This window comes from Ambystoma mexicanum, chromosome 11 (assembly GCF_040938575.1).
Source record: "Ambystoma mexicanum isolate Mex_15411 chromosome 11, UKY_AmexF1_1, whole genome shotgun sequence".
Classification (NCBI taxonomy): domain Eukaryota; kingdom Metazoa; phylum Chordata; class Amphibia; order Caudata; family Ambystomatidae; genus Ambystoma; species Ambystoma mexicanum.
The window spans coordinates 143,278,861-143,301,860 of NC_090934.1; positions in this window are offsets into that span (position 1 = coordinate 143,278,861).

Genomic DNA, 23,000 nt, shown 5'->3' on the forward strand with positions numbered 1-23,000 from the left:
TTAGGTGGATCTGACCTAAATACATATTGGGCCTCATTACGAGGTGGGAGGTAGGGATTACCGGCACCGGTAAGGGCACCTGTGCCGGTAATCCCTTACCTCCCTAATACGCGTTCCCTTTGGGGGTCCTTCCTTAACACCTGGTTTTTGCAGGAGTTAAGGACGGGACCCGCAAAGGGACTCTAGAGTTAATACCGGTACTGCAATTTGCGGTACCGTTATTAGCTCCTTCCCCATTCCCATTGAGCCCTATGGGGGCTCAAATGGGAAAGGGGAATGGCCCTGGTGAATGGGGAATTACCGGTCCCTCCGACCTCGGAATGGACCGGTAATTACTCCATTCACTAGGGCAGAGTAGGAAGGGTTTTGGAGGCAGCCATGGAGCTAATAGCTCCATGGCTGCCTCCAACCTCGCAATGAGGCCCAACAAAGAAGCGCCAGGGTGAGAGAAAACCATTGTCCGCACTTGGTTAATGCAGAAGGAGAAATACAAGGGTGATAGGAGGATGCCCTTCTGGCAGAAGGAGTTCAGAAGGAGAGGAGCAGAACCTGCATTGCAAGTGGCAGTCAACAGTGTGGAATAAACAGCACCATATGATATAACTTTCTAGTCACATGGATTTATCTTGTTTCTGTGGGGACACCTTCCAAAACAAATGACAAGTCTTCCCTTCACACCCATTCCGCACGCTCTCCTTTCCTGCTGTCCTCTCCAAAGAGGCTCCCTTCGGCTGTTGGGCACATCACACAGTAAGTAACATGGAAACATTGAGAAACCTTCAGGCTGATTCTGGCATGCCCAACAAGCGCCCTGCTGTTGCTGGAATATCCTGACTAAGCTGGAACTGGTGAGATCAGAGTTCCCTTGCGGCCAAAATCTGGAACGCTCTTCAATTTAGCCACAAAGGGCCTCATCACGAGTCTGGCGGTAACCATTAAATGTAGCAGTAGCGCTGAGTTGGGGGCAAATACGCTGCAGATTTGCTGATTTGCGGCAGTAATGGCGCAAAAATTCCCCATTGGGCCCAGTGGGGAATAAGGAATTCACAAATGGGCCCAATGGGGAATAGGAACCAACCGTTACACCAAACCCATGATCCGGCGCTATTAGCGTCGGGAGGTTTGGCGGTAGCGCTAATAGCCCCAGCGCTAATAGCGCCGGGGCTACTGCCCAACCCGTGATGATGCCCCACATTTTTTATCTTTTCTAACATTCAAGTTTATTTCTAAAACCAGACTCTTGCAACCATGCAGATCAGATGCTTAGCTATTTGAGGCTTGTAAAGTCAAATGGGCTACACAAACATTCATATTGGTATAAGAAATAGTAGGCATTGTAGTCGTAGAAGAAGCATTACTAATTGTAGTAGTTATATTACCAATAATAGTAATGGTAGTAAAACACCAGTACTACTGTTAGTATGAGTAGTTACAGTTCCAAAAGTACTAGTGGTAGTAAAACACCATTAATAATGTTAGTAGAATTATAAATAGTAATTCTGCAGTCTCCATTTCCCCAGCTCTCTGCACTGCACTCTCACTTCATCACTAAAACTCAAGACATCCTTTACTCACTCTCCTCTACACCACTCCCTTCTTCTTCATGCGCTATTAGTCATCCCTTGACCCCCCTCTCCCATTCCCTCATACTCTCCTCTTTCTCTCTCATATCACCTGATGTGGTTACTAGACAAGTCTGCTCTATGAATGTCTCATCCAAACAGATGCTGCCCTGCTCCTCTAAAACTATCAAGGACAACATTGTTACCCTTGCTCCAGCCTTGGCTAATTTTTGCAATGACTCCTCTGCCACCAGATCTTTCCCCTCACTCCTCAAGCACTCCCTTGTGCACCCTCTCCTCAAAGCCTTCTGCCAACCCTTCCTGTCTGACTAACTACCACACTATCTCCATTAGCCCCTTCCTGGGTAAACTTTTGGAGAAGCTGGCCATCCCCACTGCATCCACCACACTGAATCTGTTGGTTGTCTCCACGACCATAATCTGGCTTCAGAGCAGCCAGAGGCATGGAAACTGCACTCCAGAACACCTCCTTCAAGTTTCCCTCCTCTGCCTCCTCCTCTTCCTCTCTCATTCCTGACTGCCAGTCTGCTATTTAGGCATGGTGACCTGCTAATGATCTCTGAAATAATGCCAGTAAGACAGAGATCCTTCTCATTGGGACACCAGCTCCCTCCATCCTTCCCATTCTCTGGCTGCCCTCCTTGGGCCCTCTCCCCTCAAACTCCTGTGGGGCTAAAAATCCTTAGTGTCATCTTCAACTCCTCTCTCTCTCCTCACACCACAGACCTTGCCAAGAAGGTCCACTTTCAACTGCACCTCCTTAGAGGCATTTTCCCTTTCCTTACCTTCTACCTGAAACCCAATGTCTCCAGAGCTCTGGTCGTCTCCAGTCTGAACTACTGCAACAGCCTCTTCCTCAATCTATCTCCTCCCTACACCCCCTTCATCTAATCCAGAATAGTACTGCAATACTTATCCTTGGCCTCAAGCCGAGGGACCTCATGTCTCCACCCCTAAAATCTCTCCACTGGCTTCCGTTTGCTGGGATGATTAAATTCAAGACCCTCTGCATCATCCACAAGCCTTTCTGGGCCCTGGAATCCTGCTAAATCCAACCATTTCTCCCTAAATATTTTCCTGCTGGAGCCATTCAGTCTTCTAGCTCCAACTCTCTGAAGATCAGACGCTTTTCCAAGCAGAGAGTGGGGGATAGATCTCTCTCCTCCGCAGGTGCCTCCCTCTGGAATGGCTTCCCTGCCCCTCTCAGACTTTAGCCAAAACTTCTGAAGTTCCAGAAGCTCCTCAAGACCTTCCTCTTCTCTTCCCCCTTCCATCTCCCCCTCCCCTGATAATGTCCCGTCTGCCTCCTGACTGGCTGCCTGTTTCCTTCAGATTCTTACAGGGCACCAGGCCCTCCTAGTCCAGTCTATCCTTGCACTTACCCCCCACCCATCAACTTGCACTTGCCCTTCCAGGCCCCCTCCTCCAGTACCCCTTGAGCCCTTCTAGCCCCTAAACTTGCACTTAGCTGGTGGACTTTCCTTCCACTGCATTCTCTGCATTCCCCTGGCTCTGTACATCGGGCCTCCCCTCGCACTCGCTTTTCTCATGGGCCGTTCTGCTCAGACTGGCACTCCGGCCCCCTCTCCTTTCCCCTGAACTTCTTTTACTGCACTTGCACGCAGGGTTGGACTGGGCCATAAAATTGTCTCGGGCACCAATGAAAAAGTAGCCCACAGTTTCAAATGACAATTCATTCCTTTTGTGAGACTGAATAGTTTGTATAAAGTGTGGTGAACATTGTGATTTTAAAGAATATTTATTCAGCAACACTGGTCAAAACTACTAGCCGCAGTGTGAATCAACTCAGAAAACTGGGCTATATTGATGAAAAAGTGGGCCACTTTGATTAAAAAGACTGGCCCACACCAGCATATTGTGTTTTTGGTTCGGCCTTAGGCCTTTCTCTCCCACCCCTCTTGTCTTGTTGCGCCCTGAAACACGTGTGTATATGTGCATTATAAATACCCAATGAAATTTAAAAAAAATAATAGTACCCTAGTAATAGTGGTTGTAATACGCCATTAGTAATGCTAGTATTATTATATAGTGTTTTTATAATACCAACAGTAAAAGTGGTAGCAAATCACTATTACTACTTTTAGTAGTATTAGAAAGAGTAGGTATAATACCCATAGTAGATGTGGTAGTAAAACATTATTACGACTGTTAGAAAGAGTAGTCATAGTACTAAAAGTAGTAGTGCTGGTAAATCACATTAATAACTGTTATTTATTTATATTCTTATAATGCGCCGCATCCCGCAGGCATGAGGGCGCACACACAACCAGTAACAACCATTAAACTGACACTTCAGCAGTGCTTTAAGACTCGGCCTAATTCACAGAAGCGTTTTATAATGGCAAAGCCCCATTGGAAAACGTTCTGTGAAGTATGAGTCAATGTTAGTAGTATTAGAAGGAGTAGGTATAGTGCCAATAGCAGTAGTGTTTCTAATGCACCATTATTGAGGTTAGTAGCATTAGAAAGAGTAGTTCTAGTACCACTAGTAGTAGTGTCAGTAAAACAGTATTATTACTGTTACGTTAGCAAGAGTATTGGGGAACAAGATGCACCAGCTGTAGTAGTAGCATAATTAGGTGTGGTGTATTAATACTAGTAGTAGTTATGGGAGCGCTGGCCTACAAATTGGACGTGTGTAGTTTTCCCTAAATGTGCTGCAAAACCATGACTCTTTCAGAGGTAGCATTAATGCTTGCAAGCATTACTTCCGGTCACGTGACTGATCCGACATCACAGATGCAGCCTGCCTCCACTATCTAAAGCTAGGCATTCTGTGGGCGCACACAAGGACAATTTCCCCTCTGCCGCTGCGGGTGGGGGCCTCATTTACAGAAGGATTGATTTACTTCCGGGTGCCATCAAATAACATTGCAAAGGCTCGCGCGCAATCACATTTCGCTTCCTGTTGCCTTTTAAAGCGTTTTATTTTTATTTTTTACAAGCGCAAGATATCAAAACATAGAGCCAGCATTTGATACGCTTCGCTGTTGACAACTTTAATACTGGCCCAAAAAGCGCAGGGCTCTGCCTGCAAGTGCTGGCGCCGCACCAGCCAGCCGGGGCGTTTGCGCGATTTATTACTAATCAGCCTTTAGAACGCCTCGCGCAAGGGATGGAAATAAACCATTCGGAAGGCATGTGAATGTGTTTTTTTTTGTATAAATGTCAACCTGTCCATACATATTTATGATCTTTCTATAAATACAAAGCATATAAAATCTATATAAATGTCTAATTAAGATTTTCTTATGCAATCTTCGATGCAATTGTAACTCATGGGCCGGGCCCCGCCGTACACTGCCTTCCGAAAGATAACACACTGTAATTCTTTAAGGAAGGCCAATTTTAATAATCCCGGACAAAATAATAATAATGATATCCAGGGAATGCGAGGATCGGGGGGTTATTATTCACCGGGCCCTAGAAAATGCATTCTAATCTACTATATAAAACCCCAAAATTATTCCCAGCAGAAATGGCGCGAGCGCTGGCTCCGCCATTCCGAGGTGCACATCGCCGCGTAATCATAATAACCGAAGTTGGTTTTCCCCGGGGGATTATACTACCTCTGTGTGATTTAATCCTTAAATTTATTTTGCTTTCATCCCCAAGAGAAGGCAGATTTCAGCTATAAAGTATTGGAACTCGAAATATCAGACACTGCGCACATGCATGTTTAATCCGCCCTTCGATTTCCCAGCCCAGGGCAAGAGGGGACAGGAATTTTAATAGCAGTGGCAGATTTTCCGTCGTATTATTATTATTTGTATTATTATTCAGGTATTTTTGTATAGGGCCGTTCAGGCTTCAGGAAGCAGCGGGGCACTTTAGGTATGTATGGCTTATGAGTACATGAGGGCAGTGGAATGGTTGTAAGTTTAAACATATACAGGGGGTTTCTTCAGACAATAGAGAAATGGATGATACTGGGTGGATAGACTTTTTTCATTATTTTTATTTTTATTTGACAAAACAGCGGGGATCAGGAACCTGTCTGTGGGATCCTGGTTCAGAGCTCAAGAGCAGAATAAAGTGCGATTTTAGTGTAGTGCCAGAGCCCTGTGTATACAGGCAATTTTCAGAGAACATCGGTCTGTAAGGTGAGTGACAATATTGACTGGGACAATGCTGACTCTTCCTCTACCACTAAGGTCAGGGTTTGCAACCTTTGGCCTTCCAGATGTCTTGGACTTCAACTCCCATCAGCCCTAGCCAGGATAGTCAGTGGTGCGGGATCATGGAAGCCGTTGTCCAGAATATCTGGAGATCCACTTACACTATTGTAGCATTCTTTGCCTAGGCCTTTCCAGAAGCAACTACAACTCAGACAGAATAAGGCTTGGGGATTCCTCTTAGGTCTGAAATCATATGACCACACCTCACCCTCACCGGCATTGACCTTTTTCTTCATTGGCTTTTCGACCAGACTCAGAGCTAATTTAAAACAGTTTGTATTAAACACAGGACCCGATAAATCATGTTTTGCATACCTCAGTAAGAAAATAAAGAAATATTGCCCCACAAGAAAGATCGGATCAGCCATTAACACTGCTACTGCTAAAAAACAGAGATTCTGTTCTGGAACGCCCTGGGCTGCTGCGGTGGTCTTGCGAAACACTGCTGGTCAACTTCAGAGAGGAAAAGAGCCACCTGAGGAGTTAACTGAAACACCTGTCTTCAATCTTGCACTCAGGGTCTGACCCTTGCCTCCTCTTCCTCTTTTCACTTCCCTTGTACTTTGGTAGCCTCACCTTTACCCCACAACATCAGTTGGTTGGTTGGTTGGTTGGTCGATCCCCCCTAAATGCAGCAGAAAACTGATGAACCACCTAAGACAGGTGAAGGATAAATGCCACCATCCTACGGTTCAACTCTGCCGTTATGAGGTGATCACTAAGGAACTTTGCGGCTCCTATAATCGACACTTACCATCCTCTGGCAATTTATGGGTTTGCTCCTTTACCTCACCATCTTCTGCTCTCCTGCGGCACTTGACTGATCTGTAATGTTTCAAGGGCTGTGAATGAGCAGGACTCTCCATCGCTCCACTCCACCGTCCATTTCCCCTCCCCCTCTCCTATGTCTCTTCTCTCTGGGGTGCTGTGAAGCAATTATTCTCATAGCGGGAGGCCTAAATAAAAAAGTAAATACATGGATGAATGAATGAATGCAGAAATAAGTAGTAGGGTCAGGCTCACATCTGTGTAGTGTGGAAACAGGCGGAGCATTTTTGGTTCCCAGTCTTCTTGAAGTTTTGATGGCACGTGAGGCACTGATCTCTGATAAGGCTGCAGGTTTGGATCAGGTGCCAGTACATTTGTATAAAAAGAAACACTCAGAGGGTCCCCTTTCCCGACTCTTTTGTTTAGTCGAATGCATGATGTTCTATCATATCCCACCAGTTGGAAGGGTGCCAACATGTAATGACATTTAACATAAGGACATATAAGGCCTAACAAACTTGTGATCACTTTCCCTGTTGTATTGTAAACCAGTTGGTCAACTCTTGTTAGATTGGTTGGGAAATTGCTGCAATGATCACAAAGTTGAATCACATTTACAATCTTGTTTCAGGAAAGGGGTCTTTACAGTTAACCAGGCGTTCCTGTTATACATATGCTGGCAAACGCACTTGATTCTGAATAACCATGTATTGTATTTGGTGTTTGTAAACTAAAAGTCAGTTGAAGGAGGCAATCATTGACCTTTCTCACGTCGCCATGAAGAATATAGCAAAAAACTTTCAGTAGTTTGTTGGGGCCTGTGCAAACAAACTGCTCGACCATTTGCCATCAACAACATAGTTAGACGGGAGTGGATTCTGACCCTCTCTCTCCTCCCCTTCCTGGTATTTTATCTCTCTGCTAACAATATTGCTATCAAAATAAGAGCACCAATAACATATGGAGAAAATATCGGTATGTTGTTGTTCGCTTACAAAATCATCTTTATCTCCAAAACCCACAATAGGATTACAATACTAGCTTAAGGGATTCTATGAACTATGTTCAGCAAAGGGCCTCTCCATAATTCTGCAGAAAACCAAATATATGGTGTGCCGCGTAAATTAGTCACTGCCAATGAAGCTTTTGTTTGCCAAGAAAAAGATTGAGTGTGTTCATAACTATAATTACTTGGGAGTTTGCATTAATAAGAACGTAAAGTACAGTAGCCCAATGGCAATGGCCAGACGGGTAGGGGCTATTGTTCCTATCTCAAAGCGCAATGCTGGCAACGCAAAAGGACCTGCTAATGTAATGTACAGGGCCCAAGCATTGTTGGCATTATTGTTAGTCCTTTATAGATCTTAGATCTGGGGCGTGTGTCATTTCATGAGTTTAGGATAAGAAGAAAGAAGATGGGGTATGCATTTGTAAGGTTTGCTGAATAGTACACTAAGTAAACCTCTGTTTTTGTAATAGGCCTTCCTGGAAGACCCCTATTGTATTAATTTGAAGATCTTCTCGTATTGGATTAAGGTTTGGACTTCCCCATGGTTGCTAAGCTCTGGGAGGGCCCTCCAAGATGTGTTATCTGTTAGGGGTGCCAGGTGCCTTCCCCGGTGGAGGCTTCTCAAGGAAGCACAGTAAATAGTGCTCCGACTCTATGTAGACCAACCAACCAAGTGAGTTGATTTCTGGAGTTGCTGAAGGCTTATTGCTGACTTTGAGCTTAAGGTGCTATGGAAGAAACATATACGAAGCAGTCCTTTTTTTATTACACTTTTTGAAACATTTGATATTGAATATTACCTTTTATGTTCTGTATTTTGTATCCCTGTGGTTTGGTGTATTGTATTCCCTGAATGAACCTGAATAATAATAATAATAATAATAATAATAATAATAATAATAATAATAATAATAATAATTATTATTATTTTCATTTTTTATTTTTTATTTTTTATTATGATATATTCACACGGTGCTTCAAGTCATGGTCCTCATGCTTATATGTGCTCTAATCATACATTTTCCACTAACCAATATATAATGATACCCAGGGTATCAACCTCGGGAGGAGGAAGGAATGAATCAAACTAGCCATGATTCTAATTTACGCAGTGCCAGCTGGTCCATGCCTAGGCAAACACTTTCACTCATGAGTTATCCTCCAATAACATGGTCAGTGAGGCATTATTTTGAAACGTGTAGTACAGGTGATCACACATCAACTACACTTAAAGTAGGGAATGGCATGGTGAGTGCAATGTCACCTGCTGAAAGCCATTGGGGACTGTATATCATGGTTGCCAGGTGTGGCAGTTGCCATTCTTGACTCCCCATGTGCTACCCATGTTGCTACCCGTGTGACCCGTTATCAGAGATGAAAGGGAAAGTCCCACATACAGTCCTTCAGGTATCAGGTAATATTATCCCCATATATATGGTCGCCGTAAATAATATCGCCGGGATAAGGTTGCAGCGATATTATATGGGTCGCCACAAAAAACGGCAATTTTTCGGCAATATTTTTGCATGGCGAGATTTTTGTGGCGACATTATTACATGGAACCGTCCTTCACCTGTTCTCATTAAGCCATTTGATTCTCTGCATTTCTTACTCCTTGGGCCTCATTATGAGTGTGCTGGTCCGGAAACAACGGTGCCTGTAATCGTACCAGCACGGTTGTTTCCGGACCAGCACCCTACAAATCTGCGGGCGGGCAGCAACCCGCCTGCCAGGTTCAGACCTGCCGGGCAGGACGGCACCCCCCCGCAGAGTTTCACGGAAGCACCAGCACTGTTATTAACGGTGCCAGTGCTTCAGTGTTCACCATTCCCATTGAGTCCTATGGGACTCAATTGGAATTACAAAAATACCAGGGCCTGACTTCCCAGCCGCCAGACTCGGAATAGCCCAGTAGCACCGGGAATTCAGGCGCCGGTAATTCATTACGGGTCCAGCGGCAACCTGCCGGTTTTACCAGCACAGTTACCGCCAGACCCGTTATAAGGCCCCTTGTCTCTTTTTTCATTGCTAGCAGTGCATGGAGGAAAGACTGGCAAGGGATGATGAACCGCCATCAGGAGACTGAGTGCTGGGGTCAGTCCTCTCCCAGCATGCTCCAGTCCTCATAACAGGTGCAGTGCCGGGCCCTTCCTGCCCTTGATGTAGATGCCTGCCCCACAATGCTTTTCTTCTGTTGAAAAGTACCAGCAAAGCACTCAACCCCCCTGGTGCCTCCCACACCTCAGAAGGAAGTGAGAACGTGGGGGGGGGTGATTGCTGTATAGACACAATTCCTCCCCTCAACTGCACAGCAGAATGAGCAGCTGGCATGTGCCACAGGCCCCGGGTCATTTGCCCTCTCTCTCTTCAACTCTCCGCTAGGCATTGGTGTAGAGTAAGGAAAGAAAGGACAGGGGCAGTTTGGTGCAGAACTGTGCAAGTAAGACTCTAATTGGAGACATAAGACTGAGCCATGCCCCATGAGTCTGTGGGCTTCTTCTGCCCAGGCCCTGCACTGCCTGTCCATTTACCCACGTCCAATCATGATATGCTCGGTTGCAACAACTTAACGCCCAGGCAGGGAGTCGGATCATAGTTTCTGAACATATGAACTATATTCCTGTTGACTGCACCGTGCATGTGCGATATGACGGCAGTGTCTGGGTTTGCGAGCGTCCATCTTGCATGTGAAGACTTCAATCTGAGTCTAAGCACGTTATCTGAAGTCTGTACCTGGGAACTGCACTCTGCACATGAAGGAAGCCTCTTTGGTAGCATCTTTGGCATGTTTGACTGCATGTGGCTTATAATGACTAGTCCTTGGACAGGAGCTTTCACCTGCTGTGAGCGTGCCATAGGAGCACCAGGATGTATGAGGCTGTACCAGGCACAAGTTTACCATAGATGGCATGTGAGACTAGCATACAATTGAACTATTGGGAATATGAGGATCTGTTTGATATTTGATGGTACGTGGTGGTGCTAGAATGTACCTTGTGTGGGGCGACTATACCTAGCAAATTTGGTTTCTAGCATACAATGGCAATACCATGCTATATGACAATGCACCTGGAATGTAATGCCAGCAGCTGGGCACTTAATGTTGATTTGAGACAGTCTAAAGACTGGCAATGAAAATAATGTATGGTCCTGTTTGGAATGGCACACTTAATAGAGTACATTCAATGAAGAAGAGAGAGGACAACAATGGAGTTAATGAACCTTTGCTAAATACCAAAATAAAATAAACACCATACAAGAGAGGAAGGAACCGCTTTAAATAGGAGATAAGTCATGCGACTTGACACCCTCAAAAGCCTCCCAGGATCAGTGGAAGAGACAGAAAAGTGCATGAATTGAAAATAATTACATGTATCCAATATTGAGGTGTTGCTGGGGATGCGGGGGGGCTTAGGGGGCTATTGCACCGGGTCTTTCGGTTGTAGCCCCGGATAGAAGCTCAGGGGTTACAACCAAAAAGTCTAGCTAGCCCCCAGGTCTGAAAATCCCAAAATTAGCATAGCCCCCAGATCTTTTCCAGACCTAGCAACACCCCTGATTGTTTCCATATACCTCATTTGAGTCCAGATGCAGTAAATTGGGAGCTGACTGAAGCATTTTGTGATGCCCTTGAGTAAATCTTTCTGAAATTCATTTCCACAGGATCATCTCAAATATGCTCCAGTCGGCTCCTGATTTTCTCCAGATTCAATGTATGTGAATCAGGTGAAAGGGAAAGGTGAAAATCTCAGAGGCTCACATCGGCATCCTGGGGAAGATGTTCCAACAGCCAATGCCATGAAACCACCGCTTGCACCAATAGCTGAAAGGAGTGACCTTTGGGAGATGACAGGTCGTGAGCAGTCAGGAGAATCCCTGGAGAAGTCACTTAGGCACAGTCTGATGATTCCATCACTGCCTTTATAAGCCAGACGCAGATGTTCCCTGGCAAAGACTCGGTCCCTCCTTTTTTTGTTTTGAATACATACACACATATTTGTTTGTGGGGGAAGATCTTTCACAAACCTTAGTTGGTACATGAAACAAAAGTTGGAGATAGTCTCAAGCTAAGATCTAAAATTGAGGGCCGCAAAAATATAAAATGGCCAAAAGCAAATTTGGCAATTTTCGATTTCGAAATGAACTTTGCTGGAAAATTGAAATGTATTTAATTTTTCCATGTAGCTGTAAGCCCTGGCAAAAAGGCACATTTTTCACAAAACCAAATCAATTTGTATAATACCCTTTTGTTACAAACATGTATTGTTAAAAGAACGAGTTAGTTGCATAAAAATTGATTTTTCTTAAGTAGAAAAGCTATGTTTTGCAAAAAAAGTTTATTCATTATGAAAAAAGGAATTTGTCGTTCTGTAATTTTAAATTCACCAAAAATTACTCCATTGCATCTTTGCATAGCACATTTTACAGCTCTTTGAAATGATTCCTTGTTTTCTATTGGCGTTGAGAAAAAATGTTTGGCCAGCCCTTTTGAACAATCACATTTCACCTTTAATCTGATGCTCCGCAACTTGTTGCTGGTACAAAGAGTCGGATTGAGTTGAAGGCTTTAGGCCAGAGCAACCAGGCAATTTACTGTCTGAACTTCAAGACAGATCCACCAAAGTTGGGCCATGGAGGTCCTCGCCCGAAGTGTTGGGGTCACGCATCCTAAAAAGAGTTTCCAGCAATGTGGAGACAAAAATACACTGTGGTGTGTGAACTAAATTGGAATTTTTCGAGAAATCTGAGTACTTATCTGTTTCAGAAAACCTTCAGGTACTGAAAATGAGATTGCCTATTCATCGTGTGTGTACGGGTACCTTCTGTCCATGCAGATGATATGTCTTGTGGAGAATGCGCGACAGGACTTGTGCTCTGAATCAGCTTCAGGTGTATATTTGATAGAGTGTACACCTTGAGGGGGCAGAGGAGCCCTCAGCATTTTGCACATGAGATGTACTTTGAAAATTCAGATGTTCCATTGAGGAAATATTACAGAAACAAGGTTGCGATTAGGAAAAGAACTTGCAATTTGGAAAGTGCTTGGCAGCACTACATGACGCTATTTTTTTGTTTTCGTTTTTCACATTGTTTTATACACTTATCCAGTCCAAAAGCCCAGAGAGGTAAGTGTTCACCGTTGAGATCTATGTTCAATCTGCAAGTCGCGGATTTGAAGACTGGCCGGATCAGCTCAACTTTCATCTGTCTGAGTGTGCTAGTAGGTAAGAAGAAAACCTGATAACACTGTCAAATAACTATATTAAGCTCTATTAAAAAGAAATGACTATTAAATACTTACATTGGGAGGCATTTGTAATACTATCCATGTTGTTATGTAGTACTTCATGTCAGATTACAGCCTCTTAAATGCACTGTAATAACACATATTGGCCCGTGGAGACCGTTATTGACCGCCTCTGTGCTAATTAGATTGTTCAGAGTGCAGTCAGTAACTACTGGTATTGACCGCATTCTGAACATTCTGACTTCAAAAGCAGACAGGGAAAGAACAATGCAATTTTAGAGCAAATTACATTCCTGAAGACACTTTCTCTCCTGCAAGGACCTTTTTATTCCGCAGCAACATCTAATTTAACTTATTATAGAGAAAGCTAAGCATAGGGAAAATGCTTTTACTTTCTTATGGAAATACCATGTAGTGACACCTAATCCATGCTCATGCTAAACACACCCCAGTGTAATGAAGTTTGCAATTAAAATACAAAACCTATGCAGATCACCTTGTTATTAAATCTTATAACATAAAACTACATTTAATTTACCAACCCAGTCCACCCCTTTACTTTACTCAATAGTAAAGTCATGTATTGCTACTACCACTATGTGCTAGTTGCCTTAACTACCTTGGGAGGGGCCATCATTGCTTGGGATATTGAAACGTCCACAACATCTTGGCAGGTCATTATCCAATGATAATGACTCTCTCTCTATCTCACTCTATAAGGCTTTATTATTACAGACCAACATGAAGATAGTCGGAAAATTGAATTTGCCTTGAATGACACATTTATTTGAACAAGTGTCGAAGTAAAGATTGCATCACAGGCGTTCAGCTCCCAAAGACAGAGGTTTAGCCATGATCCCTAATGGACTCCCTTTACAAGTCTACGGGTGGGCAGAACATTATGGGCCTGATTTAGATTTTGGTGGATTGTAAAATCCTTTGGCTTTCCACCATGAATCAACGCATAGAAAGCTGGAGTAAAACTCGCGGTCTCCATCTAGGGCATAGGGAACAGGCAGATTGTATGCCAGTTTTCCGACGGCGGCCTTCTGGTGTTAAGCTGGTCTAGTACAAACTTAGAATAGGGTTATTCTAAATCAGGCCCTATATCGAATTGTAACATCCCTCTGTGATCAGTGTAAATTTACTTTTGTCAATATCTCTTTCATTTTCTCTCGCTAACATGCTGATTTACTTTGTCATCTCCCTCTCGGCCTTATCATGTTATCTGCTTCCTCCTTTCTTGCATTTCTCAGTCCTTTATTCATGTTTCAATTATTACTCAACCTGTATTAGTGGCTTTGCACATCACAATGAGGCTTAGTGCTGCTGTACCGCACAGTGCCAATCCGTGTTGAGCCTTTATAGGCACCGGGTGTGGGGGAGCCAGCCAATCATCATCTTCCTGTGCTAGATAGTGTTCAGAGGGAGCTGATAGCCGCACCCTTGCGCAACCTGCAACATTGTTCACCACAGATACACTCACATCTCTACCACTCTCTTCCCACCCTGAAAGCTCTCTTCCTCCACAACCCTCCACGGAGCTCCCTGCCGCTCATGCTTACCTGGTCCACTTGCGCACTTGCTGCTTCCCTCCTCATCTATACTAACATGGACAGAAGTGTGAGCTCGTGGAGGCCATCTTGGACATGCTATCCCTTCCCTGTTATGAAGGTGTACACTGCTGTTCACCCCTTCATCAAAGGGAACCTTTTTTGTTTACTTTATTCAAAGACACTATCAGCACCCTGTGCAACATGCTGGGCTCCTCACAGTGTTAATTCCCCAGTTTGTGGGTGAGCTAGTTCACTAGATGCCTTTCACTCAGGCCTACCATGGCTCTGGCTAGCAGACCTGGCTAGAGGACCATTGACTGTCATTGACTGCCAACTCCACTCGCAAACTTGAGAATGTATTAGTCATTTGGCCTGAGGAATCAGAAACAAGTCATCGCGTTTGCCTGAGCTAAGAGTATTGCTTAAAATGAAAGTTTCAGTTTCAGGCAACTTCTCGAACACTTAAGGAAAGTTCAGTTTGTGTGCTGGTAATTCCATTAATCCTTAGAAATTACAATCCAGGGTATTTTGGGTATTATAGGCCCATTGAGTGATAGTTGGGTTTAGGGAATATTTAGTCTCTTCGCATTATGGGATCAGCACACTTTGTTCTGGAGATGATACAGGTTTGAAGTCACCTGGTAGTGTTTGAGATGAATTAACATACACTTTGCATAATCTGTTTCTGTGACTGTTTATGTAATATTCATGCATGTTTATTAATGCTATTAGAATTACCTGTGTTCTCTTTTCTTTTCAAGCTTTAATTGCCCCTGATGGTGAGCCTTGCGGCTCGAAACACGTTGCACTGATTGTTTCATCTGAAATATCCACTGTGGAGTTGTTAAAAGGAGTTTTCACATTGTGGTCACTCAGAATGTGTAACTGGAACAAATAATTAATTAATTACGTTTGAAACAAACAATAAGCCAAGGGCCTTGATTGTTTTCTCAATCTGGTGCATGCACTTTGCAGACGGGTTAAGAATTTAATGAGCACAATGAGCACATACATTTTCTTCTGGTGTGTGGCTCTAAACGCCACAGTTTCATCCCCGTGAGCCATGCAACACATCATGTTTTTGGCGGTAGTGGCAAATCATGCATGCAGTATTCAGAAATATCACCTGTTTTATACCCTCAACCATTTCTGAGTCTCAAATCTGAAAATCTCACATGTCGCCTTCTTTTGCGTGGAAGTAATAATTTCTGCTTAAAACTATTACCCTATTCAGTTATTACCACGTGCAGTAATTATTACCACAACACATGCAGTCATTACCGCACCCGTGGAGACCTACTTGAATCAAAAATGGGGAATAATTGAAGGGTCTTCAGGACACTGAATCGTATACAGTCTCATGGTGTAGCTAAAACCAAATCAAATGTTTCTCCAAGCAGAGAGCTGGGGGCAGATCTATCTCCTAAACTCATCCCTCCTATGGAACAGTGTCCCTCTCTCCATCTTGAACCGGAACACATCAAGTTCTGCAAGCAACTCGAGACCTTTCACCTCTCTTCCTCCTTCTCTCTCCCCCTCCCGTGCTAACCTTCCCCTCTCCCCTCTGTCGCTATGATTGATGGTCCAGTCCCTCAAGATTCCAATTGGGCCCTGGCCTTCTGCTCAGTTGCCACCAGCAACCCACCCCCTGAATTGCCCTCTGGGACCACACCCATCTCTGGGTGGTGTGTCTCCACCCTAAACTTACCAGTTGGGTGGTTGACTTCCCTCTTCACTTCGGACGTCTCCGCCCATGCAGTTACCTGCTGCCCGTCTCACTTTCCCCGCACTTCCCCCTGGGGGACCCTAATAGCAGTTAACCCGCCTAGTAGGACAGCTGTTGGCTTTATTTTTTATTCTTTGGCTTTCCATTGTTTAATCACTCCCTTGTCCCCTTCCATTTGACTTGTGGCTCTTTGAAACACTGGGCCTCATTACAAGAGTGGTGGAATGGGTTAACGGGTGCCGCAAAAGGATGCAGACCAGTTAACACCATTCCGCCACATTACGAGGTCCCCTCGCGGGACCCGCTGTGCACATCTGGTTTCACGAGACGTGCAGAGCGTGTCCCACGAGGGGAAGAGGGAGCTAACAACGGGCCGGTCGTAATCAGCCTGTTGTTAGCTCCCTCCCCCATTCCCATTCAGCCCTATGGGGGCTAAAAATGGGAATCGGGGAAAGTCCAGGCCCGGGTTCCTGGAGGGAGGAATTACCAGGCCCTCCGAACTCGGAATGGCCTGGTAATTCCCCACTCTGGGAACCCGGACCTGATTTTGGTGGCAGGCAGCCATGCTGCCAATAGCGGCATGTCTAACGCCAAAATCGTAATGAGGCCCACTGACCTGCTGTACAAGCTCCTGTTAAATAACCAATAAATAAAAACCGCCAAACTCACAATGTGCCTGCTCATTATGCTGCGACATACACCACCCTTGACTCAAATGTACATAGACATTTGTGACTCAGTGCACATTTTATGGCCAAATCTCAATCCCACTTTACTAGTGGCCTTAGTTCCATGACCAGCCTAAGCCTTAACAAGGTTACAGACTGTCAACCCAAATTCTCTCAAAACTGGTCCCAAATGCCACCCACTCTCTGAGTGTCCTTTAATCTAGAAGGCCACTGTAATTGTTCAATGAGCATTATACTTTAGTGCCTGCATGCGACCCAGCTGCCTTTTTACTGGACACTATGGCATAACAACATGACAGTTTTCATTGTTGGCCTTCTTCAGTCATGGGACTTTGCTTACAGTTACGATACAACTGCTTCTGGAAAATAGGTTAAATAAAAGATTGCGCTATCTTGTGTTTGTCTCATGGGATATTTCCTATGCCTATTGAATGGTATGAGTGCCCTGTTGCTGGGGTTTGGATGTCTTTGGGGCTCATTATGAGTTCCCTGGTATACTGGGGAACTACCGTACCATCTCCACCATCCGATATCCCAGTATTAGCAGGATATTACAGGTGGCAGAGACACTGGTAAATGCCCAATCCCATGGCGGCCCATCGGGCTTCAAGGGATGGGGATGCCGCAATCACTGGTGACACTGGTGCCGTGGATTATGGCAATTATCTGCCGGTAGGGGCCTGATCTACCGGTCGACAGGCCTGCCACTAGATCACAGCCCGACCAGTAAATATACTTGTAGTTTGCCGGTCTGGAAAGGTGCTGGTATACATTATTAACGGCACCTCAATTTCGGACCGGCAAACTTGTAATGAACCCCTTTGACTATGGCTCCCAGATTTCCTCACTATCGATAACACTGGCTAGAGCTAAAAGGAGTTTTAAGTCAAAGGGCCTCATTCCGAGATTGGTGGTAGTCATGGCGCTATTTGCACCATGACTGCCTCCAATAACAGGTCCGGCACCGGTGTTGTTCAATGGGGACTTACCGGTGTAGTCCGACCCTGGCGGGACCGGTAAGTCCCCATTGAGCAAACCATTCCCCATTCTCATTTGAACCCCCATAGGGCTCAATGGGAATGAGGAGGGCGCTAATAACGGGCTCGCAACTTACAAGCCCATTATTAGCGCCCTGGTCCCTTAGCGGGACCCGTAAGGGACGTGTGGTCGGACCACACGTTCCTTACGGTCCCCGCCAAGGGACCTTGCAATAGGGTGGTAAGGGATTACCGGCACCGGTCTCCTTACCGGTGCCGGTATCCCTTACCGCCCACCTTGTAATGACCCCCAAAATATCTGGAGTCCCAAAGGTTGCAGAACCCTGGTGAACTGACCATTAAAGTCTCAAATGGTATGAGTGCATCTGATCCATCTATCAGGACCAAGAGGGGGTTTACTAAAAAAGCAGAGAGTGGGTTTCAAGAACTGTGCTTCATCGCATAATGTAAATCATGGGGCCTTATTCCGAGGTGGGCGCAAAGGGATACCGGGCACCGTTAAGGACATTGGTGCCGGTAATCCCTTTGTGCCCTATTCCGAGGTCCCTTAGCAGGTCCAGCAATGGGCTCCTGGTTTTACCAGGCGTGCTCAGCGGGAGCCGCTAAGGGACCAGAGAGCTAATAACGGTACCGCAAATTGCGGTACCGTTATTAGCTAGTTCCCCATTCCCATCGAGCCGTGTGAGGGCTGAAATGGGAATGGGGAATGTTTTTTTTCAATGGGGACTTACCGGTCCCTCCAAGGTCGGAATGGACCGGCAAGTCCCCATTGATCCAGGGCGGACTCGGTACTGGTATGGGAGGTAGTCATGGCGCAAATTGTGCCATGATTACCTACATACTAGGAATGAGGCCCATGGTCCCAAAAGCTTAGATGGATGGGCCTTTGTAGTAAAGGTTAGTGAACGTGTTCTGGTTGCATAGAGACATGGGGCCTCATTACGACTTTGGAGGTAGCCATGGCGCTACTAGCGTCATGGCTGCCTCCAAAATCATGTCCGGGTCCAGTCCGGTGGAGTGGGGATTTACTGGGACATTCCGCCCTTGGCGGACACGGTATGTCCCCATTCCAAATGCCATTCCCCATTCCCATTTGAGCACCCATAGGGCTCAATGGGAATGGGTAAGGTGCTAACTACGGGCCTGCAAATAGCAGACCTGTAATTAGCGCCCTGGTCCCCTAACAGGACACGTAAAGGATGTGTGGTCCGAACACACGTCCCTTGCAGTTCCCGCTAAGGGACCTCGGAATTGGGCAGTAAGGGATTACTGGCACCGGTCTGCTTAGCGGTGCCCGTTATCCCTTACCGCCCACCTCGGAATGAGGCCCATGCACCAGATATGGGGGGTCATTCCGAGGTTGGTGCTAAGGGAACAACGATGCCGGTAAAGGATTACGAGCATCGCTTACCGCTACGGGCTATTTTGACCAGCCAGACCGCTATTAACGGCATCGTAAAGTACGGTGCCTCTAATAGCGGCATGGGCACAGGCACAAGAGCCATCATGCCGGCAATAGTGGCATGCCGTAAACTGGAGGAGATCACAAGTGAAGCGGACATGCAAATAACGGCATCATGAAGGTGTTAAAAGTGGTTACCGGCATGCCGTAAATACCGGCATCTCGACCTACCATAAAATGCCTTGAGCAGTGTTCCCAACTGCCACAGGTGCACGCAATCAGCACAGGTGGAGGCAATGGAGCCTGGCCCAGTACAAAAGGAGCACACCCACACACCACACCCCCTCCCACACCAAGATGATTCCTATAGTAGTAGCATTACTGGAGCTGGAGGACATGCTTGCATTGCCACAACATCAACAACAACAACACCCGGCACCACAGAGGAGACGCAGGAGGAGAAGGAGGATGAGACAGGCCCAGCATTCCCCACCAGTGCAGCCACCGTTACCACACAGGCATCCCCCAATCCCTCGCATCAGAGCCAGTCCTTTCAACCTAACCCCTGAGCAGATCCACACTCTGTATCGTCTGGACAGGTACACCATCACCATCATTGTGGACATGATACACAACAACATTGTCAGCCTCATTGAAATACGCACCGCCATCCCCCCTCTACAGAAGGTAGTGTTTGTGCTCCACTTCCTTGCCACAGGCACCTACCAGCACACAGTGGGGCACATACATTGCATATCACAACCCTTATTTTCGCAGATTCTGAACCAAGTGCTGGATGCCCTCCTCAAGCACACAAGGGACTACATACCCCTACCACAGACTCCCCAGGAGATATTTGATACAAATGTTGGCTTCCATGCACTGGCAGGCATGCCAAATTGTGTAGGTGCCCTCGACTGCACCCGCGTGGAGTTGGTGGTCCTGCATGCCATGGAGGTGGTGTACCGCAATCGCAAGCAATACCACTCCATCAATGTGCAGATGGTATGCGACGCCAGCAAGATCATCACACATTGCTGTGCCCGATATCCCGGATCAACTCATGACTCTATGATCCTGCGGAACTCCACGCTACCACGCTTCAAGGAGCGACATGCTGGACGAAGTGCCTGGCTGATTGGTAAGTTGTAGGACTGGCACATGGCATTGAAATGGGGGGAGAGATACACACACCAGCATGCTACTAATGTTGATGTGACTGCACGATGTGCACATCACTGAACACTGTACCCCAAAGCATCACAAACGGTATATGACACCCAAATCCCATAGGAATGAATCGACACCTATCACTACATGACTAACAGGAAACCACCCCACATCCCACAACACATGCACCACTGATCGGCAGACCTCAGCCTCCGTAACGCCATCCAGCACCATGCAGTGCACATTCACTATGTTGCTGTCTCCAGCATATACCACACAGGAAAAGCATCCCTGGGAGCGCATTGAACTGAACCAACTAGGGAATCCACTGTCTGTCACAGGGCCGCCACACCCACATAGTGCTGCATGTCACCATGGGAATGAACAGCACTGATTGGCCAATATTGCACAGACTAATGCCAACGCTCCCTCTAAGTAAATCTTACAGAACACAACACATCACAAATATGACACGAACACAGCTGTATGCATACACGATGCATGTGCAACAAGACGTCAGTGCACAACATGTATCATCTTGAAGATGCAACCCACACCATTATTGCATGGCAAAGGACACATTGAGGGACTGAAGATGGCGTAAATACATCCAGGGACATGTGCATGTGGCCAACGATAATCTGCAGGCATGTGTGACCAGTACAGCTGTCCATCATGAATCGCCTAACATTTACCTTTCATTGCCTCTCATGCAGGTGATAGTGGCTATCCCTTGAAGCCGTGGATCCTCACACCTGTCCAAAACCCACAGAACCGGCACGAGGAGGACTACAATCATTCCCATACCCGTACCCATGTGGTCATCGAGCAGTCCTTTAGCCTGTTGAAGGCACGATTTCGCTGCCTCAGCCGGTCGGGTGGGGCACTCCTCTACAGGCATGAGAAGTTGGCCAAGATCATCATGACATGTGTCATGCTACACAATATGTGCATCCGCCGGAACGTGGCCCTGCCCCCTGACATTGAACTGCTACCACCTGATGATGATGAAGACGATGTGGCTGGACATCATCTTGGTGCTGATGCACAGGAGGGACGTGCTGTGCGCCAGTCACTGATACCACACAATAATTCTGACACACATGGCAGCATAGGGTGACATGATAGTTGGACAGAGGGCACTGGGTGTGGGCTACATGTACACTATGCACTATATATGAATAAATGACACATGTGCAATGATGAATGTCCACTCAGGTCTTGATTTTCACACAACGGGTGTATTAAATATAACAATGATAACGAAAGTGCAAAAAGCCTCCACCACCCTCACTCCCTCCCCCCACAACTCCCCCACACACCCTCACACCCCTCCCACTCCCCCCACAACTCCCCCACACACCCTCACCCCCCTCCACCTCCTCCCACAACACCCCCACACACCCTCACCCCCTCCGCCTACCCCAAGTCCCCCACACATGTACCATCGAGTCACCAATGACAACATGAGGCTACCCAGATGATCAATTGGCACTCCCTGGTCCAGATGGCGGCATGTCTTGCCGGCGCAGGGTATGTGCCGACCTGCGGAGCGGGCTCGTTTGGGTCGAACTGAATGATGACGGTGTGGCCGCCTGCTGGGATTGGGTAGCCGGATGCCCTGCCTCCATGGCATCCGCTATGCAGCCTAAGACCTGGCGGAGGGCTGAGACCTCTTGCAGAGGCGGCTGGTGTTATCTGCAATGGATTTAGCCATGGAGGCGGTGCTCTTCGTGATCGACCTGCCTAGAGAGGCAAAGTTCTCACGCCACTCCTGTCTGCCAGTCAGTTGTCCTCGAGAAATTGCCGCACAAGGGCAGTTAGCTGATCTGACCGCTGCGGCCCTGCGGGTGCACCTGTGGAGGTTGATGCTCCCTGGCTGTCCTGCTCAGCCTGCTCAGCCTCCACACTTGGCAAAATGGGACTGATATTCCCTTCCATCTGCTCCTGACCAGACTCCTCTGGGGTGGTGGCGTGGTCACTTTGGAGGGACGATATTTGGGGGGATGCCGGTGGACTGGGCGTACGGACCACTTCCAAAGCATTGTCCTCAATGAGCACCCAGATGTCATCCTGCAGGGCCTCCACAGCCAGGGGTGATGTGGCTTCCACCTCCCCAGCCAAAATGGACCCCTCTGAATGTGGTGCCTCTCCTGATTCCTCAGGATGACCAATGGGTGGTGGTGGTGCTTCGCCCTCTACGGGCCTTGGCGGCACCAGTGTAATGGGTACCTGGGTTGTCTTGCCTGTTGGTGCACGGCGGCCCCTGGGTTGTCCCCTCAAGGTCGAAGGGCGGTCTGCGTCATCCCAGGATCTCTTCCGGGGTGTGGTCTTGGTGGGCATTGTGTCCTGCCCATCGCTGTCATGGTTAGAGCCTGTTGGGGTCGAAGAGAGGGACGGCTTGAGTGATGTTTTGATAGGCATCATATATACATCTGGACAATTGATCATCCACACAATTGGGGGTAATAGGCATTTGTGTTTGGATGAGCACGTTGTTTGATACATGGGTGGGTTATGCAGGCATACGTCGGCATCACTCATGTTGGCCAAGAGCTATGCTATCTGACATGCACATTATTTGGGGCCTGGCCGCTGTGTGACTCATGCCATTTACATCTTTGTGTGGTATGTGTCAGATACGGCATTGCC